Source organism: Carettochelys insculpta, chromosome 8, assembly GCF_033958435.1.
Source record: "Carettochelys insculpta isolate YL-2023 chromosome 8, ASM3395843v1, whole genome shotgun sequence".
Taxonomy (NCBI): Eukaryota; Metazoa; Chordata; order Testudines; family Carettochelyidae; genus Carettochelys; species Carettochelys insculpta.
The window spans coordinates 15,169,425-15,192,964 of record NC_134144.1 but is presented as its reverse complement, the minus strand read 5'-3'; positions in this window follow the sequence as shown (position 1 = coordinate 15,192,964).

The following is a 23,540-nucleotide window of genomic DNA, read 5'->3' as shown; positions in this document are numbered from 1 at the left end:
TTCTTCCACGTCGTCCCACGTGTGGAATGGCCTCACAAAGACTGCTACCCTATCCCCTTTCAGATTTTTCCTCAGAACCCTTTTCTGCACTGAGGCCTTACAGATCAATACCCAGCTAATCAAGGACAGAGGAATGTAGCTGACTGCCATTTCTAGCTACTCATAGTGTTTAAATAAAATCAGTGTGCATAAATTAAATAATGTACATAATAATCCTTGTGTGTTTTGATTGCATCCCTCTCTCTCATCAGGGAGTTGCTTTTTATCTTAGGCTAGGGCTACACTAGAGAGTTTGGTCGACACAACCCATGGATCCACTTTCCCAAGGCATCTAGTTGACAGTAAATCGACAGAATGCAGCATTTCTGTCGACAGTGTTCTGCCACTCCCACAGGAGGCAGAATGCCTCTGTCGACAGATTCTGACAACAGAAAGCCAGTCTGGATGTTCTGGGGGCCCCTCTGTTGACAGACAGAGCTTCTGGGACACTGGGCAGTCCTCCCTGCTGTGCTTCTAGTTTGCCGTTTTGTCGAGAGAGTGTCCGGGCAGCCTGGTTGCTCTCTGTTGACAGAGTGGATCACTCTTGTGATCTGCTTGGCGGTCTGGCCCCAATCTATCAATAGAAGTTTTGTCAGAAAATCTCTTCCAACAGAAACTTCTGTTGACAAATTGAGCTAGTGCAGACATAGCCTTAGATTGCAAACTGCGTGGAACAGCGTCTGGAGCTTTTGTGCTCAGTGCCGTATGAATACAACTAAGGCCTTTGGGCAGTAGAAACAGTGCCACCTCATAGGGTAACAGATGCTGTAACTGCACAGGCAGTGAGTGCCTCATGTCACTATATAGACGACCCATCTTTGGGGGTGACAGGGCAGGGCGACTGCAGACACAATACCCCTTTGTCTGCAGGTCTGAGGGGAGTGGGTGGGGCTTTGAGGGAGTGTCTACACAGCAAAGTTATTTCAAAATAATGGCCGCTATTCCAAAATAACTTTGTGTGTGTGTCTACACAGCAAAACTGCTATTTCAAAACAACAGCTTATTTTTAATTCTGTGAACCTCTTTCTGTGAGGAATAGCCTCTATTCTGAAATAGGATATTTTGGAACAGAGGCTGTGTAAAACAGCAGAGGAACTATTTCAAAATAAGCCATAGTGCTCCCAGGGGCTGTCATTGGAAATAGGCTCTACTGAGCGGCTGTGTCTACACTAAGACAAAACTTCACAATGGCCATGCTAATGGCCATATCGAAGAATACTAATGAGGTGTTGAATATTCAATTCAGCGCCTCATTAGCATTAGGATGCTTCCAGCCGTGGCGCTTAGAAAGTGACGCTTTTGAACATGAGTAGCTCAGCGCGGCCACACGGGGGTCCTTTTCACAAGGACGCCACACATTTCAAAATCCCCTTACTCCCCTCAGGTGAGAGGAATTATGGTATTTTGAAACATGTGAGGTCCTTTCGAAAAGGGCCCATGTGTAGCCATGCACATTCAAAAGCGGTGCTTTCGAAGCACCGTGACTGGAAGCACCCTAATGCCAACGAGGAGATGAATATTCAATTCAGCGCCTCGTTAGTATTTTTTGATGTGGCCGTTAGCATGGCCATTGTGAAGTTTTTTCTAAGAGTAGACACAGCCTGCGTGGACAATCTATTTCAAAATAACCAAGTGCTATTTCTATGTGCATTTTGTGCGTAGATGCACTATTTCGAAATAAGCGATTCTGGAAGATCTCTTCTGGAATAGCTTATTCCGAGATAACACGGCTACATAGACATAGCCTGAGTCTGGCTCCCTGCACCCTGGCCAGATAACTGCAGCAGGGGGACAGGGATGCTACAGATTTATTCCCCATCTGAGGCAAAAGGAGAATAAGTTCCAATTGTGACAGAGTTACAGCTGGGTTACTTGTGCATTCCTGGGTTAACATAGCTACGTGCTGCACCTTACTCAGTGTGCCTCATTGCTCTGCCATGACCCCAGAATGGCAATTGACTGGTTTTGGTTGGTGTGATTCCTGACAGTTTGCTAAATAACCTAGTTCAAAAAGTAGATGGGATTCATATTTATACCTCTTAGTTGCCTCCAGAGTGGAGCCTCTAATGGTATTTCACACCCCCAAAGAGGTTTTTAAAGTAAATATGGCCTTTGCTTTTGTTAATTGGCTCCACATACAACTCCCTTGAGCTCTTGAACACCTATGCTGATGCATGATGGTTTTTCTATCTAGTATCAACCCAGAAGGCAAAGTCTCAAAATAACTATGTTATCTGCATAGAGAACACATTTAAAATAAAATGCTAAATTGACAGTTCAAGCCTTCCAGCACATGCCAGTGGATCTTCTCCAAGCAGGAGGTGTTCCAAGTCAGCACAGCACATGGCTAAGATAGCCTGCTTTCCATATTGTCTTATCACAGAGTCTTCCAAAAGCTTTCCCACACAACAAAATGTCACAACGAAGGTTTTACTCCAGCCTCTATTTCATAAGCTGCAGCTACTACTGGAGTTACTGGAGCTAGTGCACCCTTGACAGCTGAAGCGATTACTGACTTAAAGCACACTTTGGGGTCAGGCAAGCACCAAAATTTCAGGAGCAAAACACATCTGGATTTCATGATATAGATATAGATATAGATATAGATATAGATATAGATATAGATATAGAATTATTTTTGCAAGACAAAGACATTTTTGGTTTGAACCTGTCTAGACTTTAAGGGCATGATGATTGTGGGTGAAGGAGTCAGGCATCTGTGGAGTAAGGCTCCATTGTTTTTGTTTTCTGGAGTGACTTTGACCAGAGCGAATATGAAAAGGGAACATCACTGCATTACTTTCAAAAGTGAAACTTCAGTGACATGAGGAATAAAGCTGGTTCAAAGTCCAAGCCAGTCTGAAGTTTTCACCCACATTTTTGTTGAGCGTTGCAGCTCTAAGAGATATTCTTACTCCTCTTGTGCTCAGAGAAGTAGCAGCTCTCTCTGGGACCACATGTGCCACTTCAACAACTGCAAAAGAGACTGGCTATTTAGCTCAAGAGGTGGCAACGCAGGGTTTTGGATCAGCAGGTGCCTAATTCAATTCCCATACATCAACCAGGGTGGCATTGGCAGGGATCTTATACTGAAGTCATTGGTTGTGTCTCCATAGTCAAGGGCTGCACTGAGTTTTGCACTTAAATGCATAAATACACACAATATACATATAGAGTTTAAGTATACATACATATTTTGCAGACTGTTCAATGACTATTTGACCATGTCTGATTTCTTTATAGCATACATGTTATTTTTCTATCTATATTATATAGCAAACTGGAAATATGCATATTTTCCATATATACACATGGTGAGCAAGGTTCTCAGCGTGTATAAATTGTAAGAGTTCTATTGACGTCAATAGACAGACATCCATCAGCATACATCAGCTGAGGATCTGGTTCAACAGCATCACCCTGTAAGCTTGAACTCATTTGCCAGCTGTTACCAACTCTTTACAGCCTAAATTTAATCCCAACATGCCACCCTAACTTTATGCACACTTATGCTGATCTTGTAAAACTTTTAGCTCTGTTAAACTGCAGTCACTCTTTAGGACAAAGAAAAGAGAATATCTCACTTTTATCAAATAAATAAAACACACCTCTAAAGAAGAAGTCAGGTACAGCTTTTCTATTTTTACTCCTTACAGTAAGACCACTAATGACTGAAGCAAAATGACTACTGGGGCAATACTTTCAAAATGCCACATTCCCACATGACAAAGCCCAGAAGCCCAGAGAGGTTTACAAAATTCCAAACTCCATTTTTAATTCTCTCAGGGGAACACATCCTGGCAACCTTTCTGAAAGATTTAAAAGACTTCTATTCCCAACCACTAGCACATCTAAGCACCAAGGAATCCTTAACTATAACTTTTGTCTATGCACAATGAAGCTTTAAAAGCATCCACAACAATGAAGACAGACTAAATTCAAAATGGCAGCTGCCATCTGCTACGGTGGGATTTCTCAGTTCCCTTGATGCAGGATCCCACAGTTTTAAAGTGACAGTACTACAAGCCACCCTTTGGTAATGTGGGCACTGTAACTCCTGAAAATGACACGTTTCTCATCCCACAGCTTTATCCATCCATCTGTCTGCTTTATCTATCATATATTAGTCAGAGAACGAAAGGAAAAAATACGAGATGGTGCTGTTAAATGTTCTAATAGTGTGAGTTGGGGATTATGCATTACTCATGAATGATGAAACCATGCATGACTTATGCAGATAATTCCAAGTATGTGCTAACAAAAACTTATACCATTCTGTGCCGTCAGGTACTAATGCTCCAACATTTTCAGAACATTTCTAAAGAAACTTTTATCTATATTTGAAAGAACTTTAATTTTCAATGGTATTATTTTTACGTAGTCTGGTTTAAATCTGTAAACCCAAGACTATCCTAAAACCATAAACCCAGTTTCTAAAAATTACTGGCAGTGGCTTTTCTATGAATCAAAATGTTGTGGATGTAAGTTCCAATATCTCTCAGACTACCAGGGAGAAAGGTTACAAGCCCAGCACCTTAAAGCAATACAGTTTCCGGGGTAGGGAAAGGTCTGGTGACTCTTAGGCTGGACAACATTTGTCTGGCAGGCCAAATTTTATTTTCTATAGCAGCTGTTTGAAGTCAGTCTGCCTTAATTGGAAGCAGCTGGATTTGTTAGGAGATAGTAAGATCATCAAAGGCACATACAAATGAGAAGGGTACTTTTGAAAGGGGGGCTTCCCTTAGAAGGAACCCCATTTACATGGCTGCTTTGTATTTTGAAAATGGTACTTCCAGAATGGTGAGTGGCTGCCATCATTCAAATGAAGCACTGAATATGCAAATCAGCACCTTATTTGCATTTTCAGTAGGCTGCGTTTGCATGCCCCTTTTGAAGGGGAGCGGCAATGTAGATGTGGCCTCTCTGCACACATAAGCTGTGTCTACACTGCAAAGCTTTGTCTACAGAAGAGGTCTACAGCAGCATTTTCATCTAACATTGTTTAGCATGCAGAGTTGCTTCCCTCATTGATTATAATTATGAAATAAATATGGAAGCATTAATTAAGTAGAAAGACTATCAGTAGATTCCCCCACATCCTCCCTATCTCTCAGCAACCTCATGCACCCTAGTACACTGAGTTCACCACATCCTACTGGAGAAAACTTGTATGGATGGTCCACTGGTACTACCGGACGGACCTCTCTAGGTCAGCATTCTCTGGTCCACCAAAATCTGTGGTCTGGCATGATTTTAGTTAGCCAGCTGCCCACTTATCATGCATGTGGCCAAGTTTCCTGTGGTCTCATAAATTTTGTTTAGAGCCACCAGTCCTGGCTGTCAGTGTTCTATGCTCTTATTAGCTTTAATTCACCATTATATGTCTTCTAAGAGCCCAGTAAGCAGTGTAAGTGCTGGTAATGCTGCTAGACATATTGACCTCCCTCAGTTTGGCCAGTTCTCTGGTTTGGCAATGGTCAGGTCCTGAGAGTGTTGGACTAGAGAGGTTCAACCTGTATATTGGCAGCATGTCACCCATAACTATATCAAACCCATTTACTCTTTTTTTGCATCCAAAGGCCTCAGACATCCCTTTGCTTTAAATTTCCAGAAGAAAACGTACCTTAAAGAACAACACTAAAAACTCTTCAGTGCCGACCAAGAGGAACAAGCAGTGAATGACGAAGTTATGAAATGACAGCTTTATGACACAAAATCATTTCAAATAGGTCAGTTCACACTTTTCAAGAACCTCTATAAGACAGCAGGATAGAGCAAAGGAGTTATTTCTTTACACTAGGGTGGAGCCATGGATGTATGCATTCTCCTAAGTGCGCGCACACGCGCACACACACACATACACATACATGCTGTAGCTTCACAGCTCAGATTTTAATACTAAAAAGTGAAAATTATTATGCATTATTACCACTCATTACTTGATTATGTGCCAAAACTGGTGACTGTGATACTGACAGTACACAGGGTAGTTTACCAAGGCAGAATTTGACAGTTATTTGCATGCCCTTAGCATGCTAATGGTTAACATTTAAAACTTACATTGCTTGAGTTCCTTCTTTCATTTGATGGCTCAACTGAAGCTTGATGTTTATGGTGGAAATTGTCTTGATTTCTTTAGATGAGATGAGCATCCAAGGAGTTTGAAAATGTGTTTTAATTAAGATTCTGCTAAATTCTACTAGACACCTACCTGGAAAACAAAGCAACTGAATAATTAACTCTGATGAGAGCAGATGCTACTCTAATGACAACCTGTTACTGCTGAAGTGCACCATTTGTTGCTTTACTATGTTCTTTTAAAATGTCCAGAGCTCCTCAACTAATGAATATACTGGTAGCAACACACTTAAAAGAGTTCTTCATTGTGGCCTGTTGGAAAAAGATATATCCAGCATCTGCAAAAATCTTCACTGAAACATTATTTCCTCTGGTCTGCGGTGTATGTGTACTTGGAAGCAAACATTTCCTTCATTATCCTTGTGGGACTATTTTAGCCATACATCAAGTGAAGCTGACAAATTGATGAGAATCTAATGATGCATTTATTTACAGATGTGCAGCTCTGCTTCCTGTTATATTGCTGAGGGGTGAGAAGAGTGCAAGGGTTTTTACTTCCCCCCCAGGTAATCTAACAGTCATGCATTTGACAGAGTAACTAGAAAAATACCACCAGTTTGATCTTACTCTATTATTTATAGCACTCAAAAATAAATCCATATAATCACCTCCTAAAATAAAGATGTAATGCTTCCAAAATAGAAATACGCTGTTTACATGGAATTAACCTAGTTTAATGATACAGTGTGGTTTCCTCTTCCAATGATATATTTGGATTTCATCTCAGGGCATATATTATGTTTATATTAATAAATTATGGGATTCTGATTTTTTTGAAGATATGCACAAAACGGGATCAGTCTGACCATAAAATAACAAGATAATGAACTTAATAGAAACAAACCAAAAATAAAATAAAATAAAATGGAACACTGCATGATCTAATTCATATTTCATTATTTCCTTATGAATACATATTAACCACATAATTATTCCTTTTGACTTGAACTATTTAAAATAAATCTTTCAGAATACACTAATGGTTTGGCTAAAACAACAAAGAAAGATGGGAATAAAAATACATCATCTATGAGTAAAGCTATGGGTTTGTCTCTTCCGTTGTATGTACGTGGCTTCTGTTAAATTCTGATTCAAAGCCTGCTGAACAAATGGAAATCTTTCAAATTAGTTCAGTAGGCTTCGGATCAGACCCAAAGTGCATGGAATGGAGCTTGGAGATTGTTGGAGGTTGTAGACTGAGTCTCTGGGATGGAGCAGCCAGATGGGAGCAAGGTTGTATTTTCTGGGGGCCTGAGATGGAACCCTGGAGTGCAAGCTCAAAAATCTTGAAAGAAATAAAAGTCACAAGAGCACCATTTTCACTCACAGAATTTTTCTATAATTAAGGCCACATTCACTCTTCTGACTAATATGAAATGGCAGGCTGGCCCTTACGGAAACTGGCACCACTTGTCAGAGAAACCACACTTGACCCAAAGTTTATTTATTCCTGGGCCATCCAGAAGCAAACCTCCCTTTGGTTGAAAAATAAGAGCCATATTATGCAACTTTTACTCATGCGATATGCGCTGTTGGTTTCAGTGGGATCGGTCACATGAGCAATAACCTGAGCAAAGGCTGCAGGATCAGATCTTACTTGGCTACTTTTCTATCACCGTCAAGAAGAATTAACACAATCAGAATTTTCTGAACATTTAAATTTGGTCTTACCATATGGGACAACTAGAGAAAATTCTGCCGTAAATCTCATCTGTGTGTCTTGATTAGGGTTTGATTTGTCCGTTTCACATCATCACATTTTTTGGCAGCCTGTGTGGGAGTGAGGCTGGGATGCCACATGTCACATTTCTGGCATGCGAAGAGCCAGGGCTAAGTTAACTTCTGGCATATGTGGATGCTGCTCTACTGAAACCAGCGATGCTGCATCTGCTCACACCCATGCTGAATTTGGCTTTCTACATGCACTTTTGGAACAGGCTGAAAATTGAAGAAAAGCTAGCTTTTACCTTTCAAGACCTTAACAATAAATGTCCATCCCTGATTCTGGCATCCAAGACTTGTCTTCTCCATGCCAAAATGGTACAGCTCTCTGCCTGATGGGAAGTTGAGCTTCTGGTACTGTGTTAAACGGTTTTATGTTCTAGAGTCCTTTTGCACTTGGGGCCAAATTCTGATTTGCAGAAAAGGATCCCAATGGAAATATTGGACCTGAAAATGCAAAGCTAATAGGATTTGGCTAATCGTGGCATTCTGCAATACAGGGGAAAGTACTGCATGAACTGATTGCAAATATTAAAGGGAATTTGCTTATTCAGGCCCAGAGCCTGTAACTTAATCCTGTAGAGATTAAACCTCTCTTGTCCTGCACCCCCAGGACCTGACAGGTGCCCGATGAGAGAATTTGCGGGGTGGTGGGAGGTCAATATTTTCTAGCACAACACTTCCACTGCTTATAAGACATTTAGGGGTAAATTACAGCTAAATAACAGCACAGAACACTGAGAACCAGGACTGATGGCTGTAAACAGAAACAAGCAAGCTGAGGGGAAAAACGTATGTGCACACAATCTCAGGAAAACAAAACAGCCACTTGATTTCAACCAAAGAACATATGATTTTATAGCAATGGTGGGACTTAACTGCAGTCTGACTTAAAGACAGAATAAAAGGGGAGAAAACTGGTGTTGGCAGGAATGTTTTCTTTAGGGACTGGCTCTTAACTGCAGTATGTATATCTTCATAGGTCATCTTTCCTACTTAAAAGAGGAGAGGTGCCTTTTGAATTTATGGACTCACAGCTGAGCACTATGCCTTTTATGGAGACCTCTTTGGGTCTGATTAATTAGTAATTGGGGCAGGAGCTATGCACTTCAGTGACTCTTGCTTCCTCGATTGTAAATTGCAATCTGGTGCTGAATCTCAGTAGGTCACATTGCTGGTTTTGCTGTGCCCCAGTGACACCACTGATTAAATGTGTGTAAACAGTGCCTTTATAAAAAGAGTTTAGTTAGTAGGAGGGAGAGCAGCAGACAATTTGGCATGAGAATTAAAATTATTTCTTTCTGTGGGTTCTGGTTTTGGTAAGAACATTTTTATCAGTTGTGAGCCATCCCAACAGATTACACAATAAACTAACAGCTTTCATTTGTGCGGGGGAAAAAAAAAAACCCTAAAATCATCACTCTACTCATAAACAAGGATCTTAGCACAACAAACAAATGTTTTATCACTGGGCAGCTTTGAAAAATAAAAAATATTACATTCTAGGATTTAAAGCCATTTTGTCCTCTAAAAATGCCAATGAATGATTCAAGCGGTGTACCTAGGCTAGATGCTCAGCTGATGTAATGCTATGTAGCTCAGCTAACCATTGTCTTCAGTGGCCTTTGGATCTGGCTCAGGGATATGGATAGGCAACTACAGGTTGAGCCTATAAAACCTAGACTTTCTGGTCTGGCAACATCCACGGTCCAGCAGGATGTTCCTGGGCCAATGCAGTCAGGAGTCCAAGCAGGCCAGCAGCAGAGGGCTGGCAGCCCCAGTGGAGTTGGTGACTGGGAGCCCAGCTGGGTTGTGATCCTGAGTGGGGCCAGCTGAGTGGGACCAGCGGGGTAGGTAGCCCAAGTATGGAGAGCAGGCTGGCTCATGCTGGAAGTGGTGCTGGCATGGGGAGCTGGCAGCTGGGGCCAGGAGTGGAGCTGGGATCTGAGCTGGGCAGGGCGAGGCCAGAATTCACTTCCCCTGGTCCCTTCTTCAGGACCAGTGAGGTCCCAAGAGTGCCAGACCTGGGAGATTGAACCTGAAAAAGAAATTATGGTAAATACTGCAGGCTAATTCTTGTGCACAGTGCCTTTGTGTATGGAGCTAGTAGGCAATGATATTATTGATTTCAATGGAAGTGTGAATCTGGCTTGATTTGGCTAGCTATTACTTTTAAAATTGAAGTAGAGTGGCAAAGCCAAACCACACCCATTTATGCTCTAGAAGATTTGTATGATAAGGCAAGAAGTATTCTACCCATAAAGACATTTAATTATGATGGGCTTGATTCTTTTTGCAAAAACTGATGCAGATCAGGAGTAATGGTTTGATGCTGAGTGCTCTGGTCCCTGTGAAGCCTGGGAAGAGTCTCTCTTAAGCCAATGTCCACGTTTATGTGCTTAAATGTAAGCACGTAAGAGCCATGTGGATCAGGAGCACAGTGCTTACCACCTTACGGGGCAGATCGTGAGCTGTATTTTAGTCGCTGGGATTTCAACAGTCAGAGAAGAGAATCAGGCCGTACAGACGGACGTGCGTTTAAAGTTTCTTCACTGCTGATAAAATACTTTTGTTTTTACATTTAAGGCGGAAATGAAATAAGCCACTTTGAGAGAATGAATACATGATTTCCGGGAGATCCTTTAGCCCAGGGGTCTGCAACTAAAATAATGAGAAGGGCCATTTTTTCAAATTCGGTTACAAAAATCAATATTTCAAGAGCTGCAATGCATGTGAATACGAGACAGTCCTTAATAACTGACGTCCAAGTTTTAAGCTCATCTTAGAATGAAATCTGCCCCCATGATGCCAGAATAAGGTATTTTTGCACAGAGCATCTAAGCCCCATCTACTCCACATACTTTTAAAGACATTTGTAAAATTAGGGCTCTAAATATAATTGTGTCTATAACCATGCTTACTACTCATATAATAAGGGGTAGCAAATAGTGTTTCCCAACTGGCAGAAGATTCAGTCAGCTAAGAGAACTTACTTCCTGGAGCTGATTCAAATCATTAAGAGCTGTTTGGTGGCAACGTTATGGCTGCATCGACATATGGGCCGTTCTTTTTGACACCAGGGGCTGGCTTGCTGCCTTCTTAAATTGTGCCAGGGAGATTTTAGCGATCAATACCAGCCCATCCACTGGTCATCGAGATACACTGTCCTATAAAGCAAGACAGCACAGAGCCATATGTACTAACATTGATGCTCTGCATGCATATCCTGCAGGCACTCGCAGGATGAGGGTCTCTGCGCCGCACCCTCCCCCTGCTGGGCAGTGGCAACAGGCCCAGTGGGCAACTGCTGCTGTGTAGGACCAGCACACCCTGTTCCTAGAGCGGGGTGGGAACAGGATGCTGCTGCTCACCCAGAGAACCTGGGGCTAAAGCAGAGTGGCAGACATGCTGCTAGCTTGGCTCACATGGAGGTGAGAGGGGCAGCACACCACTGCTGGGGACAGGGCCTTGTTATCATGTGCTAGAAGCACACCGCTTCACAACGGGAGACAGCCAGATCATGTTTGGGAACTTTTAGTAAGCGGGAGTAGGATTCACGTGACTAGTCAGCCCGTGGCTGGCTACTGCAGTGCAGCTTTATGCACCAGCGCACCATATGCTGTTCTTCACAATACCTCTTCAACAGGCCAAGATTTTCAAAAGTCGCTAGCAGGGCTGAGTGCCTCCTTTGAGGCAGCTTAAACTGGGCTATCCAGATGCTCAGCGCTGTTTGAAACTCAGGCCGGCTTACAGTGGGCTCCCAGAAATGAAAGCCCCCAAGGGCTTTTGAAACTCTTTGCCAAAATTGTTATATCATCTTAAAAAATTACCCATCATCATGCAGGACATAGTTCCACAATGGAAACTAAGTCCTGAAATAGCCTTCTTACATAGGATAATTCTTTGACAGCCCACGTGATATATGTGCTTCATTTCTTTGTGAGCTTGTCAAGTGTGGTGAATAATTGTTTTGACTTCACTCACCTTTTTCATTCAGATTCCTGAAATTCAACTGGCACTCATTGAAAATAGGGAAAACACACCATTCACTGCAGGCTTGGGGGTGACTGCTTTTCTGAATTAGAATTCAGTTTGGTGATGGATAACACCTGGATAAAATAACTCAGTTGTAATACACAGGCAGCAGGAGGTGCTGCAAAGAGCAAGTATTTGCCCTTTTTCGGAAGCCCTCTTACTGTCGTGTTGTATCAGGTCACTTTGGATTAATATCACTTGCAAATAGTTCTATATGTTTTGCACCATGCAGTTAAAAGCAACAGCTGTTTAACCTCATTGTGGGAGCAATAAATGGCTATTACAGTCTAAGCCCATTTGCTGATATGCTTTCAGAACAAAGTATAAATCAATGAGTATGTCACTACCACTCGCAAAGAGCTTAATTTCAGGGTTTCGGTTAAAGCTGAATAAGAGCAGGCGTGGCCTTTATAAATTATGGACCTTGAGTACCTGATTTATCTATTTTTTGAAAAACAGCTTCTTTTACCTGGTTTTATAGAAAGAACATCTCTGTTTAATGATAACCTGAGCACTCCTAGAGGTATGAATTCACTAGTATGTAAAAGGGGAAGAAGCACAACATGTGACAGCTATTCTGCAGAAGTGTCAGGGGAAGCAGACTGTTGTAATGCAAGCAACATATATTGAATCAACAAAGCCCGCTGCCAGCTTTGTCCACATATCTTCTCTGGAAATACCATCACTGGACCTAACCAGGTTACTCACAAAATCACGGGCACTTTCTCATGCTCCTCTACTAACATCATATATGCCATCATGTGTCAACAATGCCCAGGTGCTTTGTATATTGGACAGACTTCTAACTCCCTTAGACAAAGGGTTAATGGGCACAAAACAGACATCAAAACACTCCAGATCCACAAACCAGTTAGTCAACATTTTAATGGAATGGGGCATTCTATTAATGACCTAAAGGTGTGTGATACTGAAAAAGAACTTTTGCGCCATTCTTCAAAGAGAAACAGCCGAGCTGGCTTTTATATTCAAATTCGGCACATTAACGCATGGTTTAAACTGGGATGGGAACTTTCTGAGTTGCTATAGGGGCTCATCTGCATACTTGGCTTAATCTAATTCTCGACCTCCCCTGCCACCCCTCCACTCTCTGATTTGCTCACCTTGATTATCTTTTTCTGATTTGTCCTCCTTGCTTACTGTTTTTGGTTCTCTGTGCCTTAAATATTGAGTCTGTTCTGGTCTGGCTATGGTCTGAAGAAGTGGGTCTGTCCCACGAAAGCTCACCTAATAAACTATTTTCCTAGTCTTTAAAGTACTTCTTGACTGCTTTTTGTCTTGATACTGAATTAAATATGAGGCCTTTAGGAATTTAGCTAAAGAGAGAGGTTTCATTGACTTCAGTGGGATTGTCACCTGATGAGGGGTGATAGATTCAGACTTTTGTTTTTCTTGCCTTGTATCTACCAGATTTAGAAAGCACATTTCTTATGGTAGGTCCCAATCTTGCAATGTGTTTGATTTGTATGGATACAAGCCCTGGCATACTAAAAAGTCTTCAAATCACAAGCTACAGACATTCATAAACAGATGCCTGAGGTACATCCGTCACATCAAACAGCAAGACTTGGTCACAAACGAGAAGCTTTGGAACAGAGCAGGACAAGAACCAGTTGATGTTCAAATCAAGAGAAGAAAGTGGGGATGGCTAGGCCACAGTCTCTGAAAACCATCCTCCAGCATAGTCCGTCAAGCTCTCTCATGGAACCTCCAAGGAAAACACAAAAGAGGAAGACTTTGGACAATGTGGAGAAGGTCTACTGAGACTGAAGGACAACTGGGATGCTCCTGGGGTCAGTGAGAAGTTTTGTCCATAGACAGAGTGAAGTGGAGGAGACTTGTAGATGACCTGTACTCCACACAGAATACAAGGGTTTAAGTCAAGGTAAGACATATAATTACATAAGGGCATGCTCACATGGGTTGAGGTCAGTATTTACAGCTTCAGCATTCAACATTCACTCATCACTTTGGCTATTAGATGCATTACCTCTATTTATTTATCTACTACTTGCAGTACACATACTAAATCCCATTGTAAAGGGGTCAATGGTCCTGTGAAATTTTCCAGTTGATTCTTACACTCCGATGTGTAAGATATTCATCCTGAAAACACTTGTGCACGTGCTCCGTACTAATAATGCAGGTAATCCCATTGAAGCCAGTGGGGTTATTTATGTGCTCAAAGTTAAGCCTATTAAAACATTTTCTGAATTGGGACCTTAGACTCTGATCCAGAGCGTATTTAAGAATACATATATCTTTAAGTATGCGAATAGTCCCACTGATATCAACAAGAGTATTCACACAGTTGCAAGTTCTGCATGTGCTCATGTACCTTGCTGAATCAAGGCCCAATTGACAGACATGGACTTACATAAAACCCAGGATCTGAATTCCCTGAAAATTGGGAGGTTCACATCTTCAAGCCTAGTAAATAGGAAAGAGAACCAAAATACCAGCAGAGACAGCCAGCTAAACTCCATCCTTCCAATGAACTTCCAATGAGTTTTCTAACAATAACATTTCAGTAATAATCCAAAGCACGGTGTCCAAACTAATGTTTCAATTGAAAGTCGATAGGAGTCGTCTTCCTGAAAGTAGCTATCTTATTATTAGTTCTAGCATCATGTAGTAGAACATCCAGTTTCTGGAGCACTAACTGTGAAGCATTGCGTAAACCATCCTACCATTTGAAGAAAGGATGGCTGGGAAAAGAAGGAAGTGGGGGAAGTGGAGCTGTAATTTCCACCATGGAGGTTTCTGGATTTGCACAGCTGGGTGGATGTTATGCCCAGCTTCTCTAAGACCTTTAGGTGCCTACTTCCTATTGTGGTTTATTATTTCCATTCTGCATTCCTTGTGCAGTGAGCACTCAGACCTCCCATCAACTATGAGATAAGCCCCATGTCAGGCCAGAGCTAACTTATGCAGATCTTAAAAGGAAATAATTTAATAATTGTTATTATGGTTGCAACAATCAGTTTTAGCATCATCATTGGGGGACAATGGCAAGAGCCCCAGAATAGGTGCAAGACATTGAAAAAAAAAAAGATAGCCCACCAGTTTTCCCTCATCTATGGCAATTCTATTGTTGCACAAATCTCATGATAGTGTTCTAGAGCTGAGCAGAGAATCAAAAACAAAAATATCATTTTCCCAGCCTTTAGCAGAAGAAAAATCATCACTGCCTGGTGGCTTGAATCATTATTAACACCTGACAGAGCTTACCAACAAACTTCAGAGATGATGCAATGAGAGGCAGGAGGGAAAAGCAGAGAATGAGCTGTGAGTGAGAATGAAGTTATGGAGCTCCTCAGTAAAGGCCAATCCACAGCTTGGCAGAGGAAGAATGTTAAATTACTTAATTCATTTATGCTTAAGATAATAGAAATCTTAGACCCTGAACCTTTAAAAACTCCTGAATGTGTGTTAGCTTACTCTGAAGTCAATAGAACTACTCAGGAAAGCAAGGCTAAGCATGGGCTTACTTGGCTGTAGGACTGACTAATTTCTTGTAGGCTAGTATTTTAATAAAAAAAAAACAGCCTTAGATTTTTGAACAAACATGCCAATCTCTTAACTGACCAATAGATCAGAAAGGAAAGCTGATGCTCTAGAGTTATAAGTACATCCAGCTTAATTAGTTCTCCTAGAGCACAATAAATTGGAGGTGGCAGAAGGATGGTGACTCTCACCAAGTATGCTAATTTTCCCCAATGGAGCATGTTTATTACATACATCTAAAATCACCTTTTGATAACATTGAACAGCCTGTAAAGGGGTAATTAAAACATACAAGATAGGCCTATTTCAATCCTTAATAATACCTTAAGATTATCCATTTTAAATGGCCGAACAGATCTTACCATACTTTTATAAGATATTCAAAAAACATGAGAAACATGAACCCCTGGTTTTTGTTGGACAAAAAAAATGTGTCTATCCATCATTGTGAGATTTCCCGATGTGGTGGGGCCAGCTAGTTTAAAACAACATACCTCCTTGGACCTCACCAAAGCTAGGTCAAATTACAGCAGTTCTGGATCTGGCCCCATATTTAAACTAGCTGGGTTGCAGCAAAGTAGTGATTTTTTATAGCTATCATATGAACCTGTGTGGCGTTTTCCTACCTGAATGCAGATAGTTCAATCAAAGGAGGATGCATGAGGGAAACCAACTGGAAATGAAGTAATGGCAGAGACCAGAGGCTATCATAAGGGATACCAGGATCCATGTGTAAATAATGGGGTCACTGTTGACTAGGGTATGCCACCTTCCAAGTCTACCGAGCATTTTAGTCTTCCCAAGGTTGTTGTGTCTTTCACAGAATCTGGCACAGAGAGAAAGAACATGAGAATTACACAAACATACACAGACCAAACAGTAGGCCCTACCACAGCCTAGTGCAAAGAAACCGTAAAACCGGTGAATCCAGCCACCTGAGGTTCCCTAATTTGAGGAAAACACAACAGGGCATATGCAGCTGGTGTGCAGACTCCTTTGTCAACCACTCCCAGCTAACATCAGAGGCCCACGGCCTAAGGAAAAGGGCCAGGCTATGGTACTACTGGGCCTTGATGATCTCTGGCTCCTCAGAACTGCATGTGGAGAAGTGCACCACCACACAATGGTCTCTAGGCATGTGATCTGGCCCTTTGGTATTTCCTCAGCTGACTTGGTTAAGTAGCCCCGATTGCTGATTAGCCTAGCAAATTAGAGAGAATCACTGAATGAACGAACTAATGAAACAGCTGAGGTAACCAGGCAAGTTATTCTAGCAACATCTACACTAGCCCCCTCCTTTTGGAATGGGCATGGTAATGAGGGAGTTCGGAAGATGCTAATGAGGTGCTACCATGAGTATGCAGTGCCTCATTAGCATAATGGCAGCCACCCATGATTCGAAAGTGCCATTTTCAGAACGCATGCTGCCCGTGTAGATAGGGTCCTTTCAAAAGGAGCCCCTGGACTTCGAAAGCCCCTTCTTCCAAAAATCAACTAGGAAAAGAGGGGGCAAGTGTAGACGTAGCCTTTATGTTTCAAAGTGAGAAAATGGGGAGACAGGAGGCTACCTGAAACAGACCATTTTCTGTATTATGAATGGGCAAATGGAGAGGTTTTGAAATTGAGGGTCTAGTTACACAAGCTTAGGCCAGGGATCCTTCCACAGCAAGAATAAATGACAGCATTTCTTAAACTTTTTGAGACCACAGAACACCAAAAAATAATTTATGCAGAACACCTATGAAAATTTTCTTTAAAAAACCCAAATACAGCAAAAGCAAAATGACATAAATTAATCAGGTATCATAGCAATGAAATAGTAACATTTTATCTGGTTTGAATAACAGAAAATATATACACATGCCACATGTCATTTCTAGTTGCTGTGCCACCATATAGATAGGAGACAAAGCTAAGAGGAGAGGGGAGACTACCACAATATTAGTCAACCTTACTGTGTTGCCAGATTAATACTTCTCGTGTGAGACGTAGAAATAAAATTAGGTTTCAGTATTTTCCATAACCGTTATCATTGTAAAATGGTTATATATTGTAAAACTTTGAATTATTTTTCCAAACACCAGCAGCACAGCTGTGAGTTGTTTGCAGAACACCAGTGTTCCACGGAACATAGTTTAAGAAACATTGGAATAACGTGTCTGAGTCCTACCTTGCAATACCATCCTCAGCTTGTGAGCAGGGAGCTAGTTACCTTCATGCTGAAATCAGTGTGAAGTTGGAGGATAGTGCCAAACTCTTCTTCACTCAGGATGAGGAACACATTCCAACCAATGTGATGTTCAAAGTAATATGTCCACCATTTTTTGGGTTAATTTGTAAAAGAATTATGCAGCTGGTTGAAGAGTATAAAGCAGATGATTCTGCAATTGTCAATATTTTAATGAGGCACAGAGCATTTCAGCTTCACCAGTGCAGCTCTCCAGGCATTGTCCTAAGGTGTCTGCACACCACATATCACTGATATTGCTATCTGACTTACACGAATCCTTCCTAACTACAACTTGTGTTGAACAGTCTTGACTTTTCTTCAGGCTCATTTTGAGGAAAGTGAGGTACTGAACCACCAGTGATGTGTACCACGAGCTAGCATGCTCCTGTTTTAACTATATTGGTTGCACATGATCAGTTCTGTATAGAAAAAAATGATACCTGTAGGAAACTCAAACTGTCCCAGCCTCCCCAGACCCAGAGCATGGGGTGGACTGGTGTCTCCAGTTCCCTGCTTTGGAGCTAAGGCAGGGCACACTGCCCCAGTGTCCCTAGCCTCAGCAGAGCTGATGACTGGGGACAGCCTGGGACCCATGCTAAAGCAGAGACGTTCTGGGGACAGAGTGTGGGCGGAGCCAGACTGGCAGTTTGGGAAGGCAATTCCTTCTCCTGCCTTTGATACCCACCACCCAACATGGTGTGCGAGATGCCCTCTAAATAAAAAATAATTTGGGGGCGGGGGGCGTCATGCAAGCTCATCTTGACCCCCTAAAGGCTTGGCCTGAGTCTTTAGCAAAGGTCTATGTCTTTCCTTATATCACCCAGACGTGTCCCACCAGGTGTATCTGTATCACCTCAGCTGGGCAGGTATCATTATTTATCGGTACCCAGAGAGACAAACACACAGTTATCCACAGCACTGACAACTCCATGAAAGCAATCACTTTGGGTGGCATGGCATTTTCATGCATACATCTACACATCAGTGCTTAGTAAATAATGAAGAGTACCCAGAGAGCAGACTGATAACTAGCAGCTACTGTGTTCAAGGCCTCCATCACCAATGCAGTTGCTAACAGTTAAAGGTGGCCAGCTACCACCAGGACAGAAGCAACGTGACTGGACAGCTTGATGATAGCAAAAAGCAATCAGCATTAGTGTGTGAATCTGTTCTGAAAAGTGTCCACAAGTCAGATATCTTCTCAGCCAACAGATGCAGGTTAACGACAAAAAATACGTTTTTACTACCTTTTATCTACTAGCCTTGCAGAGAGGGAGCTAGATTTTATCCTGGTTTATGCCTCATATTCATTAATTAAGTTGCATTGCAGAGCCAAAGTCTGCCCTCATTTACACCCTTGCTTTAAGATTCTCCCCTCAGTTTTCCTTGAAGCAGTGATACCGGCCAGGTTTTACTCCTGGCCTGTTAGGTCCACAGCACCTTTAACAGTGTTGAGCCAGAAAGAGCAGAGACGTGCGGGGCAATTGGTAATTCTTCAGAGCATTTGCAATATGCTCAGTGGTGACTATGCAGCACAATTGACAGGGAGCAATGGAAACTTGTGGTAATCTGGCCGTGTTTCCCTGTGATGAATATCCCGGGTCACCACAGTAGCTCGTTTCCAGACTGAAGCCGACTTTTGCAAAACAGCAGGGTCAGCACTGGAGGAGCACGTGAATATTGTGCACTTGGAAACACCTGAGCCCATCTGCTTAGCTCCCTCACAAAAGCCATTGGGAAAAACTACTTCTCATTGTGTCATGCAGCGGTGTTACCCCACTCTGACTGTCGAAACTGCTGAGTGTATTTCTCATGCACACAAAAATTAAAAATTCCTGCAATCGTTCATGATTAATTCAGCTGCAGTGCTGCACTTTGGCGCACTGCATTTTTGAACATTTCCAGTTCCACTTCACAATCGGAAGAGTTTTAATTAACATTTTGCTAGTTAACCTTTTTTTTTTCCCTGCTCGGTCATTTTCCCGAGCTCCTCTACAGATTTGCACCATGCTTTGGAGATACTGCCCCACTGTAATTGCTTGCAGTTCCCACTAGTGCCAGGGCAAGTTAGATATGTACCCATGGAGCTCTTAGAGGGCTTAAAACCTGAAACTCACCGGTCACTCCCTCAGTTCTTCCTTCCTCACGACAGGTTAGAGTGCTCTCCCCTCGCTTCCTGTTGGCTGCTTGCGAGGAAGATGGCAGTGATCTAACTCCCATCTGCTTCTAATTTATTTTGCAGGGAGTGGCTGGCTATTAATCTCCCTACCGCCAGCTCTGTGGCGAGGTACGGGATTAGCTGGCTTGCTTGTTCCTTTTAGTTTAAGACTTTGACGAGGCCCAGTAAAATGAGCTGGCTGGAAATAACATCATGGGGTGGGCTGCTTGCCAGCCCACCTTCTCTCCCCTCTTCAAAAGGGTGTATGGAGAACTGCTGCTGTTACTTTTGTTCCAGAGCCTGATACACCTCAGCCAGCTCCATGTTGTTCATTCCCCTGCAATACTCCCCTTGTTGCCACAAGGCAGATGATGGTAGGAGGGGTCCCTTCCTTCCTTCGAAGAAGTTATTCCCTGAGGAAAGGGTTGTAGTCCAAAAAGTCTTCCCTTTCTGCTGTCAGCCTCTAGCAAAAGACAAGAGGCCTGTTGGGAGGAAAGAGACCCTATGAGAAGGAAGTCCAAAATTCAAAAAACAATAGTAAAATGTTTTTTAAATACATTAGAAGCAGGAAGCCCGCTAAAAAAGCAGTGGGGCCCTTGGACGATAAAGATATAAAAGGAGCGATCAAGGAAGACAGTGCGATTGCGGAGCGATTAAATGATTTCTTTGCTTCAGTCTTCACGGCTGAGGATGTTACAGAGGTTCCTAAATCTGAGCCAGCCTTTTTAGGTGACAAATCTGAGGAACTCTCTCAGATTGAAGTGACATTAGAGGAGGTTTTGGAGTTAATTGATAAGCTGAATAGTAACAAGTCTCCAGGACCAGACGGTATTCAACCAAGGGTTCTGAAAGAACTCAAATGTGAAATTGCGGAGTTATTAACAGTGGTTTGTAACCTATCCTTTAAATCCACTTTGGTACCAAATGACTGGAAGACGGCCAATATAACGCCAATATTTAAAAAAGGCTCTAGAGGAGACCCTGGCAATTATAGACCGATAAGTTTAACATCAGTACCAGGCAAATTAGTAGAAACACTAGTAAAGAATAAAATTGCAAGGCATGTAGAAGAGCACGAATTGTTGGGCAAAAGTCAGCATGGTTTCTGCAGAGGAAAGTCGTGTCTAACTAATCTATTAGAATTCTTTGAAGGGGTTAATAAACATGCGGACAAGGGGCACCAAGTGGACATAATATACCTAGATTTCCAGAAAGCCTTTGACACGGTCCCACACCAAAGGCTTTTATGTAAATTAGGCAGTCACGGGATAGGAGGAAAGATCCTTTCATGGATCGGGAATTGGTTAAAAGACAGAAAACAAAGGGTTGGAATAAATGGTAAATTTTCACAATGGAGGAGGGTAACTAGTGGTGTTCCCCAGGGGTCAGTCCTGGGACCGATCCTGTTCAGCTTGTTCATCAATGATCTAGAAAATGAGGTAAGCAGTGAGGTGGCAAAGTTTGCAGATGACACCAAGTTGTTCAGGACAGTCAAAACCAAAAGGGATTGTGAAGAACTACAAAAAGATCTCAGCAAACTGAGTGATTGGGCAGCAAAATGGCAAATGAAATTTAATGTGGGTAAGTGTAAGGTAATGCATGTTGGAAAAAATAACCCAAATTACACGTACTACATGATGGGGTCAAATTTAGCTACGACAGATCAGGAAAGGGATCTTGGAGTTATAGTGGATAGTTCTCTGAAGACATCCACGCAGTGTGCAGCGGCAGTTAGTAAAGCAAATAGGATGTTAGGAATTATTAAAAAAGGGATCGATAATAAGACAAAAGATATCATACTTCCCCTATATAAAACTATGGTACACCCACATCTTGAGTAGTGCGTGCAGATGTGGTCTCCTCACCTCAAAAAAGATATATTGGCATTAGAAAAGGTTCAGAAAAGGGCGACTAAGATGATTAGGGGTTTGGAACGGGTCCCATATGGGGAGAGGCTAGAGAGACTGGGACTTTTCAGTTTGGAAAAGAGGCGATTGAGGGGCGATATGATAGAGGTATATAAAATCATGAATGGTGTGGAGAAAGTGAATATAGAAAAATTATTTACCTTTTCCCATAATACAAGAACTAGGGGACACCAAATGAAATTGATGGGTAGTAGGTTCAAAACTAATAAAAGGAAATTTTTCTTCACACAGTGCACAGTCAACCTGTGGAACTCCTTGCCCGAGGAGGCTGTGAAGGCCAGGACTCTATTAGGGTTTAAAAAAGAGCTTGATAAATTTTTGCAGGTTAGGTCCATAAATGGCTATTAGCCAGGGATAAAGTATGGTGCCCTAGCCTTCAGAACAAGGGCAGGAGATGGATGGCAGGAGATAAATCACTTGATCATTGTCTTCTGTTCTCCTTCTCTGGGGCACCTGGCATTGGCCACCGTCAGCAGATGGGATACTGGGCTGGATGGACCTTTGGTCTGACCCAGTATGGCCATTCTTATGTTCTTATGTTCTTAAAATGGGAACCTCAGCCCACCCAAATCTTTGTGAGTCTCTGAGGCAAGGAGTGAACCCTTAGTGTGAGTTCAGGAATAGTGAAGAGATCAGCAGCTTTGGGGGTTTCAATGTGGAATTTTGCACAGCACCAGTGGGCTGAGCCGAGACCATGGAGCGGATATAAACAATTGGGTGGGGGAACTTCCCCACACCCCACCTCGGTGATAAGAATTGTTGAAAATTTGGGGAAACTGCCTCTTGTCACTTAAGCTGGCAGCTATTTCTGGTACAACCAGCACTTTCTCAACAAATCTTAGGTCTTTTTGACTACCCTGGCACTATTAAAGAGATCACATTTTTTAAAATTATAATTGGAGATACATGTCCCTTGTAAGGTCATCTAGCCCAGTCTCCTGCCCTCTTAGCAGGGCCAAGCACCATCCCTAACATCTATTTGCCCCAGTCCCTAAATGGCCTCCTCAAGGATTGAGCTCACAACCCTGGGGTTTAGGAGGCCCAGGCTCAAACCATTGAGCTATCCCTCCGCCCACGTGGGTGAACTGTTTTTGAACAATTTCTCCAGTGTATCAGGCCAAACATGTTTTCCATCAACATCCAGCATCTGTCTCTTACCTCTCCACGGCTACGTCTACACGTGCATGCTACATCGAAATAGCTTATTTCGAAGTAGTGACATCAAAATAGGCTATTTCAATGAATAACGTCTACATGTCCTTCAGGGCTGGCAACGTTGATGTTCAGCTTCGACGTTGGGCAGCACCACATCGAAATAGGCGCTGCGAGGGAACGTCTACACGCCAAAGTACCACACATCGAAATAAGGGTGCCAGGAACAGTTGCAGACAGGGTCACAGGGCGGACTCAACAGCAAGCTGCTCACTTAAAGGGCCCCTCCCAGATACAGTTGCACTAAACAACACAAGATCCACAGAGCCGACAACTGGTTGCAGACCCTGTGCATGCAGCATGGATCCCCAGCTGCCGCAGCAGCAGCCAAAAGCCCTGGGCTAAGGGCTGCTGCACATGGTGACCATAGAGCCCCGCAGGGGCTGGAGAGAGAGCATCTCTCAACCCCTCAGCTGATGGCCGCCATGGCGGACCCCGCTATTTCGATGTTGCGGGACGCGGATCGGCTACACGTGCCCTACTTCGACGTTCAACTTTGAAGTAGGGCGCTATTCCCATCCCCTCGTGGGGTTAGTGACTTTGACGTCTCGCC